Below are 12,561 nucleotides of genomic sequence, written 5' to 3'. Positions count from 1 at the left end.
TCAAAAGCATTAACCATGTTTCCATCCACAGTTTTTATGTGAGTAAAGTCATACCATATAAAAAAGAATCACGACATCTGTAATGGAAACAGGGGGTTTCGGTACAATTGTATAAATGCAGACAGATCATTTGTTTGTTCGACGTGGTGGGATCTTTTTGTGTCGGTAAAATTAATTGGCGAGAACTTACGGTGGAAACGCCTTTATGCGCAAATATTGATATAATAACCATCATCTAGAAGTGAACTCGGAGTCACACGATGACATGGTGTGTGGTCCTCCCACTACGAAACCATGCAGTTTATTAGGCTACAAATGAAATACGTTTTTATGAACTTCACAGGGTGGTGAAAGTGCACGGAATGAGTTTGATGCTCCTTCCCAATACATGTTTAGGGTCTTATTCTGGTGACATGACGAGCTGTTGGCTAGAATGCACATGCCAATAACAGAGTAGGCATTTTTGCTATTCAACTCAACAGCTTTTGGACAAAACTATCGGTAGAATTGAAAAAATGCGATGGGAACACATTGAACATTATATTTGTATTCGGTACATGAAAACTTTAATAGAAAAATTACATTTTGTACGTTCCAAATCATCACACACTGATTTCAACCGCAACAAAGTTTGGTGGGGAAATTAACATATTTTCTTTATGCAGATTTTAGAATATTTGCATGAAAATCTGTCGCCAAACCTAGCTTACTGTCGCAAACAAAACCTTCACGACGTGTAATGGAAAGGACAGATATAGGAGACATTTTCTAAAGATCGAGAAAATTGTAACCCTCTGACAGGGGAGGAACTTTCTTCTATTTAACTTTCTTTATTGGAACAAATTATGATGGAAACTGGGTTTTTCCAATAAATGATGATTACCGAATAATTTCGAAGGTCATTGCGTAACTATGAAGCTCCACTCCACATTTAATTCTAAATGTCTACTGCATTTACATTTACATTTAAGTCATTTAGCAGACGCTCTTATCCAGAGCGACTTACAAATTGGTGCGTTCACCTTAAGACATCCAGTGGAACAGCCACTTTACAATAGTGCATCTAAATCTTTTAAGGGGGTGAGAAGGATTACTTTATCCTATCCTAGGTATTCCTGAAAGAGGTGGGGTTTCAGGTGTCTCCGGAAGGTGGTGATTGACTCCGCTGTCCTGGCGTCGTGAGGGAGTTTGTTCCACCATTGGGGGGCCAGAGCAGCGAACAGTTTTGACTGGGCTGCGCGGGAACTGTACTTCCTCAGTGGTAGGGAGGCGAGCAGGCCAGAGGTGGATGAACGCAGTGCCCTTGTTTGGGTGTAGGGCCTGATCAGAGCCTGGAGGTACTGAGGTGCCGTTCCCCTCACAGCTCCGTAGGCAAGCACCATGGTCTTGTTGCGGATGCGAGCTTCAACTGGAAGCCAGTGGAGAGAGCGGAGGAGCGGGGTGACGTGAGAGAACTTGGGAAGGTTGAACACCAGACGGTATATATATATATATAGTTACTGCTTAACTATAAAAAATAAACTTTCTTTGCAGGGCAAGGACTGTCCTGACTTTCAAGAATACCTCAATTGCTTGGCCTTGCTTTTCTGTTTGGCTGGAAAGTTTCACCATCCAATAATTTCAGATCTACAGGAGAACAAGTTTCACCGTGGCACGGCCAGTGGTGATATGTCGGCACATGAGAATTATTCAAATATGGCAAATATTGGTCAATTATTGCATTCTAACCCTGCTGGCTTTCGTGGACTACCTGAGATATGAAACAAATTGGCATACATGCTGTCACCAATTTATTAATGTGCAATTTGCCTAATGGGTAATGGTAACACTTCATTTTTATTCGACACTGTAGGTTGTGTAATTATTATGATTTTTTTTTAAATTGGTGTGACGATTACTTTCAGGCAATTGTCACATCTATGTTCTATGCAAACTTCCACAATGTCGACAAATATATCACTGGACAAGTTGATGGAAACATAGCTACTGTTGTGGATATTAAGATTAGAAGTCATACTCAGCAATGTGAAATGATTAACGTTGTGTTCATCATCTCTGGTCTAAAGCAAGTACCTCTCGCTGTGGCACATGAAACGGGGTTGGGTCCCACCACACGGTTGGTTATTAAGTCCCATTTTGCGTTCTACAACGCTCGACACGACATAGCATGCGTGGTGATACATATGCACCTACATGTAACTGATCGGCTAGCTTGCCACTCTAGCTAGCTGGCTAACATCGTATGTTTACAGAGGCATGTCTAACTATAAAGATAATTATTATCTAGTCTATTTGTGTGTTAATCATTTCTGTTGACTGTAAATACGTTTTATGCATGTTTATGGTGTGTTAGCTCTACAAAGAGCCACAAAAACCCAGGATCAGCACCCACCCACCAACCAACCAATGCACCAACACAGCTGAACCCCTCCATCTCGATCTCACGGCCTGTAATTGCTCCCATCACTCCTGCCATCCTCCACAAACCTGACGAGAAACCAAACACTATATTAATGATTGACTCCAATGGAAAGTTTATATTAGAGCAGTGAGAGACACCGTATTATAGAATAAACTTTTCCCACTTAAAGTGGTGGCAAAGTTATGGTGCCCCACAACAGAGTGAGATATGGAGCTCTTGACTGTGGCCCAGCTTGGCTCCCCCAGCCATATCATCATTCACACAGGGACCAATGACCTGTGTGCCCAACAGGAGAGAGTGACCACATCACTAAGGGGAGTGATGGAGAGGGCCTCCACCATCTTCCCCCTTGCAAAGATTGTAATGTATACCCTGCTCCAGAGGAGAGATGTTCACCCTGCCACCATCCATCAGGTAAATGCCAGCTTCTCAGGACTGTGTGTTATGGCTCAACGTACACCTGGCCCGCCATCCCACCCTCAGCTTGGACAGTCTGTACGACAATGTACACCTGTACAAAGATACAGTCCCCACCTTCGCCAGGACGTTAAATAATGTTGGCCAGTCCACCTCACCCCACCGGAGCAGCAGACCAGCCACCAACTCTGTGAGACAAATCAGATGCTCCTATAGACCTGCATCCAGTGGTGCCTCAGAGAGACTGGAGAACAAGCAGAAACGCTACCCCTCATACCACCCTTCACCACTTCTCTCCCAGGACCTGCATGCAGATACACTGAGCAATGCCCAAGCCATACGCAGTCAAAGAGGCCCAGCGCAGAGTTTGGAGCATCGCCAGCCACACCACCCTCTTCAATTCCCCCTACAACCTCCCTCCCATGCTGCCAGACCAGGGCCGGCCCATCACAGCACAGCTCTACTAGACTCGGCCCGCATCAACACAGCTCTACCAGACCCGGCCCATCACAGCACAACTCAACCAGACCTGGCCCATCACAGCATAGCTCAACAAGACCTGGCTCATCATAGCACAGCTCTACTAGACCCAGCCCGCATCAACACAGCTCTACCAGATCCGGCCCATCACAGCACAGCTCTACTAGAACCGGCCCGCATCAGCACAGCTCTACCAGACCCGGCCCATCACAGCATAGATCTACCAGACGGGCCCAACACAGCTGTACAAGACCAGGCCCACATCAACTCAGCTTCTACACAGCACCGACCACTTCCCTAGGCTCTGGCAAAACCCTCTTCAGGGTATTGCACCACAGGATGCAGTCCACACCATGCATCATTCACATCATCAGCCCTCATATGCTGAGAGTTTGGAGCTTTGCCAGCTTCCTCAATTTCCCCCACAACCTCCCTCCCAGGCTAGTTTTGGTTAACCTCCCTACTCCTACACCCCATGGCAGCCCCAACCCTGCAACAGGAGCCACACTCAGAATGGAGCATTGGCAGCCACTATAGTCCCCTGCAGCAGCTCCACTCCTTTGGCGGTAACTTCGTCCGGGTGGATTGAGCTCTGCCAACACTGCTCTTCCAGTTCCCGCCTCAGCCCCTGCATCCAGCGACTTGAGGGAGGTCTGTCAAATGCTCTCACGTGGTTGGCCAGGGATCTTTGGAAAGTCTCAGCTCACTCAACAAATAGCTGCAGATGACCCTATGCCTGTTAGCTTTTATAAGAGTGAGCTGAATCCCCCCCCCCCCCCCCCCCCTCCGACTTTAAATCTCATAGGGGGCTTGGGCTAATGCACCTTAATGTGCGAAGTAGGATTTAAAAAACGGACACAACTGACATTTGGGTACAGGACTCATGTCCCGACATTCTGGTTCTCACGGAAACACGGTTAAATGGTTCTATCTCTGATAAAAAAACAATGAAGTAAATGATTATAATGTATTTAGACGTGACCGATTACAGAAGGGGGAAGAATTGGCGATATATGTTCAATCTCATTTCTTGGGAGTCCCAATAATGAAATATTTTTGTTCCCAAGACGTTTGAGCTCCTAGTTGTAGATGTGTCCATAAACCAGAATACACATGTATTTGTTGCTGGGATTTACAGCCCCATGCTGCTATGGCGGTTGCTATATCTGAGTGTTTAACATTTTTTATTTTCTCGGAGTTGGTCATTTTAGGGGATTTGAATCTGGGTTGTCTATCCCCGGCCTCAGATCAATTTAAGAGCACATGCATTGATTTGAATCTGACTCAATTGGTCTTAAAATGGATACTGCTAAATGTGAACAACCTGGTTAACTCCTCATTGATTGATATAATTCTTACTAATAACCCCCATAAATATGTGTCTAGTGGATTACTTTCATGTGATCTCAGTGATCATTGTCCCATGGTATGTATTAGAGATACGAGGTCATAGCACTATCGCTGCGGCATCCTTAGTTCCAAATTATGGGGTTAACTGTGTATAAAAGGCAACATTGTGCTTCCCTCTTCATTGACCTGTTAAAGGCTTTCGATACTGTTGATCACTCACTGCTAATTCAGAGGCTTTCCTCAATTGGCCTAGACCAGGTTCCTTGTAACTGGTGTAAAAATGACTTGACAGATAGAACTCAATGTGTATCTACAGTGGTTCCTCCTTTAAAAGTTGCCTCATACTGCGGCACAGCCTGCGTGCTGCTGCAGCATTCTGTGGTATGTCATTTTGTGGTACTTCATTCTTCTACTACTGCAAGTTATTGCTAGTTTGACCACCAGAGGGCATCTTTGAGAAGCATTTGATAGTATTCCGTATTGGCATTACCAGAAAATGTAAAACCTTTTTATGTAATAGCATAGTATATCGGATTGATTTGAAGAAATTTGGCTTAATTAATTTGATTAATATTATGGGGTTACCATTCAGAGAAAAATTGTCAGTTTGTAAATTCAGACCGTTTTGCTCTCAGAGCGCACACTGGACGTTCGGGCCGAGGAGTAGGGTTGATTTCAGAGTTCTGGCCTTACAATGGCAGTCAAGCACCTAAGCTAATGTTGGCTAGCTTGCTAGCTACTTCCAGACACAAATGAGACCACTCTGACCATTTTACTCGCCCTATCAGAGCTAGTAAGGCATTTTTTGTGTTAATCAGAGCTTTGGTGACTATAAATGTGCTGCTGGATACAATTTAATTATGCTTTTTTCCCGACGTTTACTGACACTGGCCATATTCAATGGGTGTTGAGCGCTGGTAAAGTAATTATTCTGCGCTCTGGTACACTCAGATGAGAGTGCTCTGAAATCCGTGTAGATAGTAGGCTGGACACATGACATTTTTAACAACGTTGTTTTCTGATTTTAAAAAAACGAGTTCATTGCATCCGCCTTGGAGCCCAGTTTCATAATATGACCATATTTCCCAGCTGCTTGCCGACGTTTTGAAGTAATCGCAAAAAAACAGGACTTATTTTAGTGCATTTTTCACCCTGCCAGCTCCTTTTAGTTTTATTGAGCACCAACTTGCCTTCCGAACATTAAATTCCCAGCTTATTGTTCAACGTCACAATGCCTGCTTCGCTATTGTTGGCAATGAGACCTGCTCACATTGTTTTATAGTTCAAATGTAAAAAACAAAAATAATATTGGAACTCTGCGGTCTACCCATTGTTTCCTATTGGGGAAATATAGGCATGTCTGTCTATTTCGCCAAATATCTTGCAATGTTTATATTTAGATGTTTTTCAAGTCGGGTGTAACCGGTGTGAAATGGCTAGCTAGTTAGTGGGGTGCGCGCTAATAGCGTTTCAATCGTTGACGTCACTCGCTCTGAGACCTTTTTTTATTTTCAATCAAAAATAATAGTTCTGAAAGCAACTTTTTTCCAACACAAAGGAAGTCAAAGCAGACACCTAAGAAGATGGCCTCTCAGGTGAGCAGCACTGGGCTGTATTGACGTATCCTAAAAATGACATCTGCTGCTTTAGATTGAACGGTCAAATAACTGGTATTGTTTTCATATCTACAAAAAATAAGCTGTTTTCTTTACGTTCAGAGAGCGAGCTGATCAAGGGGTCAAACATGTAGATATTGCCAGATGTTCACTGTGTGAGGAACAGGCTGTGGAAGCTTTACTGCTGGCTTTATTGTGTCCATAACCAGAGGTAATTAAACTGTTCTGTGTTCTTCTCCATCTCTGCCTGTCTTGTTTTTAATTTTTTATTTCACCTTTATTTAACCAGGTAGGCTAGTTGAGAATAAGTTCTCATTGACAACTACGACCTGGCCAAGATAAAGCAAAGCAGTTCGACACATACAACAACAGTGTTACACATGGAATAAACAAACATACAGTAGGAAAAATGTCTATATACATCATGTGCAAATGAGGTAAGATAAGGGAGGTGAGGCAATAAATAGGCCATAGTGGCAAAATAATTACAATTTAGCAATTAAACACTGGAGTGACATATGTGCAGAAGATGAATGTGCAAGTACAGATACTGGGGTGCAAAGGAGCATAAAATAATAATAACAGTATGGGGATGAGGTAGTTAGATGGGCTATTTACAGATGGGCTTTGTAGAGGTGCAGTGATCTGTGAGCTGCTCTGACAGCTGGTGCTTAAATTTAGTGAGGGAGATATGAGTCTCCAGCTTCAGTGATTTTTGCAATTCGTTCCAGTCATTGACAGCAGAGAACTGGAAGGAAAGGCGGCCAAAGGAGGAATTGGCTTTGGGGGTGACCAGTGAAATATACCTGTTGGAGCGCGTGCTATGGGTGGGTGCTGCTATGGTGACCAGTGAGCTGAGATAAGGCAGGACTTTACCTAGCAAAGACTTATAGATGACCTGGAGCCAGTGGGTTTGGTGACGAATATGAAGCGAGGGCCAGCCAATGAGAGCATACAGGTCGTAGTGGTGGGTAGTATATGGGGCTTTGGTGACAAAACAGATGGCACTGTAATAGACTGCATCCAATTTTGTGAGTAGTGTTGGAGGCTATTTTGTAAAAGACATCGCTGAAGTCAAGGAACGGTAGGATAGTCAGTTTTACAAGGGTATGTTTGGCAGTATGAGTGAAGGATGTTTTGTTGCGAAATAGGAAGCAGATTTAATTTTGATTGGAGATGCTTAATGTGAGTCTGGAAGGAGAGTTTACAGTCTAACCAGACACCCATTTGTATATGTCCACATATTCTAAGTCAGAAGCCTCCAGAGTAGTGATGCTGGATGGGCGGGCAGGCGCTGGTAGCGATTTGCTGAAGAGCATGCATTTAGTTTTACTTGCATTTAAGAGCAGTTGGAGGCCACGGAAGGAAAGTTGTATGGCATTAAAGCTTGTCTAGAGGTTAGTTAACACAGTGTCCAAAGAAGGGCCAGAAGTATACAGAATGGTATCGTCTGAGTAGAGGTGGATCAGAGAATCACCAGCAGCAAGAGCGGCATCATTGATGTATACAGAGAAAAGAGTCGGCCCGAGAATTGAACCCTGTGGCACCCCCATAGTGACTGCCAGAGGTCCGGACAACAGGCCTCCAGATTTGACACACTGAACTCTGTAGTTGGTGTACCAGGCGAGGCAGTCATTTGAGAAACCAAGTACATTGAACCTGTCACACATGCATTAATAAAAAAAACTTAAGATGTCAGCTGCTAATTTTCAGATTTACACCACATAAATCCAGACATTTTCACTGGACTATCTTTTGCTGCCAAATCATGATTTCCCTGGGGGTTAGCCTTGCAATAACCAAGTGGTGAGACACATAGCCATCTATTTTTAAATGTTTCAGGTACACTCTGATAGGTGTCTGCATCACATACAGTATCTTCTATTGACATTATCTTCTATTGTTTGTCCTCATGTGTCTGTTTTTCAGCATAAAGTACTCTGTAGCCACTTAGTGTGGACACCAGGTGAGACCACACACACACATTAACAGTCTCTCTTCTTCACTTCAGCCCTCTCCCCCTTCTCCCTAAATCCTTTAGGTTATATCAGCTGTTTTGGTGAACCCCTCCCGCATCTGAACTGGCTGACAGAAGGCACAGCATGATCATAGGTGAGATGTCACTTGGTCGGGTCAACAGGAAGTATTATTAAAGAGATGCTTTACATTGAAATACAGACAGAGATGTAGTAGTCCCCAGAGTTAATGATCCAAGGTCAGTTTTGCATTTCACCTCCTGATTTAAGATGACTGACCGTGTTAGAATAGAAAGGCTTAATCATGCTCTCTCTATCCATTTGTTACTTGTCTGCAGGTGTGTTTTGATGTGAGAGAGGAAGCCAGTCCGGTCATCGCCACCTCACCCGCTCTTAAGATAACCTTCGGGCAAACTGGGGGCCCAAGGCTGGTTTAGGCGACACCGCAATTGTGATGAACTGAGAGAATATTAGGGTAGCACTGTAATTCATGAATCATATACTGTTCTTACCTCTTTCCCTTTGTATTCCACACCTCTCTCCCCTCCTCGTCTTTCTTCCTCGTTTTATCATGCACACCATATGTGCATTGAAGTACAGATTGAACTTGTATTTATAATATTACAATTATCATACATTTATAACACCTGAATAATGAACTTCTTTCAATAAAGCATTTCACATTCTCCACTGGTTGAAATGAAGTATGTCATTGAAATAATATCCTGTGTCCTCAGATTAATGCAGTTAGATATGTATAGTTTTTTTCTGTATATATGAATAACAAATCAATCATGTTTCTAGTCTATTGCATAGTTACATTGTGTAATCATTGATGTCGCAGGAGCAGTAAACACTGTTGAAGTATATATTATTTTATTTTACCTTTATTTAACTAGGCAAGTCAGTTTAAGAACAAATTCTTTTTTTCAATGACTGCCTAGGAACAGTGGGTTAACTGCCTGTTCAGGGGCAGAACGACCTTTATTTACCTTGTCAGCTCGGGGGTTTGAACTTGCAGCCTTCCGGTTACTAGTCCAACGCTCTAACCACTAGGCTCCCCTGCCGCCCCATATAATTGTAATACATATATGCAGACACGGCATCATTCAAATAATGGAGTTTGATATGACTGAAAAAGAATGTCTCCAAGATTCGTACCTGAACCGCACCTTTATTTGCCAAGGAAGAGTACATGATCAGTAAACATATTCAATGTACAGGCTACAATGTGGGAATCTCATGCATGGTAATAACTATAGTACATGTGTATATAGGACTTGCATCCTTGGCACAATAAAGTTATTACATTCTACTCTATCCATGGGCTTCATTAATGTGGCAGATAGCCTAGTGGTTGGAGCGTTGAACTAGTAACTGGAAGGTTGCAAGATCGAATCCCTGAGCTGATAAGGTAAAAATCTGTTGTTCTGCCCCTGAACCCACTGTTCCTAGGCCGTAATTGAAAATAAGAGTTTGTTCTTTAACTGACTTGCATAGTAAAATAAAGTACAAATAAAATAATACAAAAATGTAATTTAGACTTGAAGTTGATACAACTATGATAGCTGGGGATCATAGATAGGTTCTGAACTAATATTCATACCAAACGTTTTAGGGTCCATACACAGATCGGCTACATACTGTAGCTAGCTACACATCCATAGGCATACAGTTATTTTTATCCTCCACTACACAATAAGCAAGTAAATAGATAGCTAGCTATGTTACTTTAGCTGCATTACAAGGAAAGCTTACACAATTGTACATCCAATTTGCAGTAAATGCTTTAGCTAGCTAGATTCTTCACGTCCACTGTTTCACAAGAAGACAGCCTGGTTTTCTGAGGAGTCCCTAAAACATTAAACAACACAAATTACAAAATAAATCTCCTAACACTAGCTAGCTGGCTAGTCAGATAACTTGCTAAATAGCAATTTTTGTAAATTAACTTTATGACAAAAAAATATGCACAAACGTTTGTCTTTACATTAACTAACATATTCCTCTCAATTGTAATTTTTTTGCTTGACTCATTATGAGGTAATAACAACTTACATTTGGTTCCGCCGTAATGTTTTGTCAGCCATCTTTGTTGATGCCACAAGGCAAGGGTGGCTCGCGTCAAAATGTGTCATTGGAACCACTCTATAGGATTGGTCATATAAAAACCTTGGGACCCAAATGCATAGTGAATGCTCTACCTCCCCCTTGTGGTGGTCTGGAGCAATGAAGCCGTGACACTGGGTACCTCTAAGTCCCACAGTGCAAGCTCACAACTTTTAAAGGAGGAACCACTGTACTGATGGTGTTAAATCAGGTTTCCTGGATATTACGAAAGGTGCCCTGCAGGGGTCGAGTCTGGGTCCTGTACTTTTTACTATTTACATGAACAATATTGACTTGTCTGTTAATCAGGATAGGGTCTATTTTTCTCCACTTCCTGTCTGACTGACGTGCACAAAGCAAACTGCCTGTTACACAGGCCCAGAAGCCAGGATATGCATATGATTGGTACCATTGGATAGGAAACACTTTGAAGTTTGTAGAAATGTTAAAATAATGTCTGAGACTATTAACACAATAGATATGGTAGGAGAAAATCCAAAGGAAAACCAACCGGAAATGTTTTATTTTTGAGAGTCCATGCTCTTGCAATGGAAAGTATAGGGGCATATCCAAATCCAGCTCCCAGATTGCAATTCCTATGGCTTCCACTAGATTTCAACAGTCTTTGTTCAAGGTTTCAGGTTTGTTTCTTCCAAAACGAGGAAGAATGATGAGTTTTAGTACTGGGACTCAGAGTTGGAAATCAGTCTGTGCGGGCACCTACTAATATTGTTTTCCTATTAAACATACTTCTTTCCGTATGAAATATTAAAGTTTAATTACATTTTAGGGTACCTGAGGATTTCCTAGAAATGTATTTTGATTTGTTTTAACAAAGTTTAGCGTAGCTTTTTGGATTCCTTTCTCTGCATGTTGAACGAGTGGATTACTCAAATCGATTTGCGCCATCTTAACAGACTTTTTGGGATATAAAGAAGGATTTTATCTAACAAAATGACACTACATGTTGTAGCTGGGACCCTTTGGATTGCAAATCAGAGGAAGATTTTCAAAAGGTAAGTGATTTAATTGCTATTTGTGATTTTATGAGCCTGTGCCGGTGGAAAAATATGTTGATGTGGGGCGCCATACTCAAAAAATCGCATTGGCTTGCTTTTGTGTAAAACCTAATGTAAATCGGACAGTGCAGTTAGATTAACAAGCATTTAAGCTTTTAACCGATATAAGACACTTGTACAGTATGTATAGTACCTAAATGTTAAATATCCATCATTTTAATGATTATTTATTTGAATTGCGCGCCCTCCAATTTCACCGGAAGTTGACGACAGCGGGACGCCTAGCCCCAAGAAGTTGTAACCTGCACTTGTATGCTGATTATACTGTTGTGTATGCTGTTGACCCCGGCTCCTTCTGAACTACAGTCTGCCTTCATGGTATTACAGAAAAACTCTATAGAAGTGAAATTAGTATTGATTGCAAGTAAAACAAAGTATATGTTGTCCTGTAGAGCGCATAAAAATAACTGTTATGATTTAAGCGTATGCACTTTGGATGGTGTCCATATTGATCGTGTCCCTGCTTACAAATATCTGGGATTCTAGATAGATGAAAAGCTGTCTTTTTAAGTTGATTGTTTTTGAGTTAGTTAATAAGCTGAAAATAGAAATGGGCTTCTTCTATAGAAATAGGTCCTGCCTCTCGCTAAAGTATAAAGCAGATTATTCACTCAGTGTTCCTATCAGTCCTAGACTATTGCGACATCAACTACACGAATGCAGCTTCCACTTCATGAAAGCAATTAGATGCTGTACATTGATAACCATCTGTTCTGAGACACTAAGACTACTCCATGGCTATTCTAAATAATAGTTCCCATAGAAGGTGTGAATAATGGAACACCCAACACTTTCCATGGTAGGGATTGTAATAGAAAATGAATGATAAAGAAATTAACTACAATATACTATTCAAGTAGTATGTGACACCTACAGCACCCGATGTCACAGGAAGGCCCAAAAGATCATCAAGGACAACAACCACCCGTGCCACTGCCTGTTCACCCCGCTATCATCCAGAAGGCGACGTCAGTACAGGTGCATCAAAGCTGGGACCGAGAGATTTAGAAACAGCTTCTATCTCAGGGCCATCAGACTGCTAAACAGCAATCACTAACTCAGAAAGGCTGCTGCCCACATTGAGACCCTTTGGTATGGATCACTAGTCACTT

The sequence above is a fragment of the Oncorhynchus nerka genome, linkage group LG9a, assembly GCF_034236695.1.
Source record: "Oncorhynchus nerka isolate Pitt River linkage group LG9a, Oner_Uvic_2.0, whole genome shotgun sequence".
NCBI classification, from domain to species: domain Eukaryota; kingdom Metazoa; phylum Chordata; class Actinopteri; order Salmoniformes; family Salmonidae; genus Oncorhynchus; species Oncorhynchus nerka.
This window is presented reverse-complemented; position numbering follows the sequence as displayed.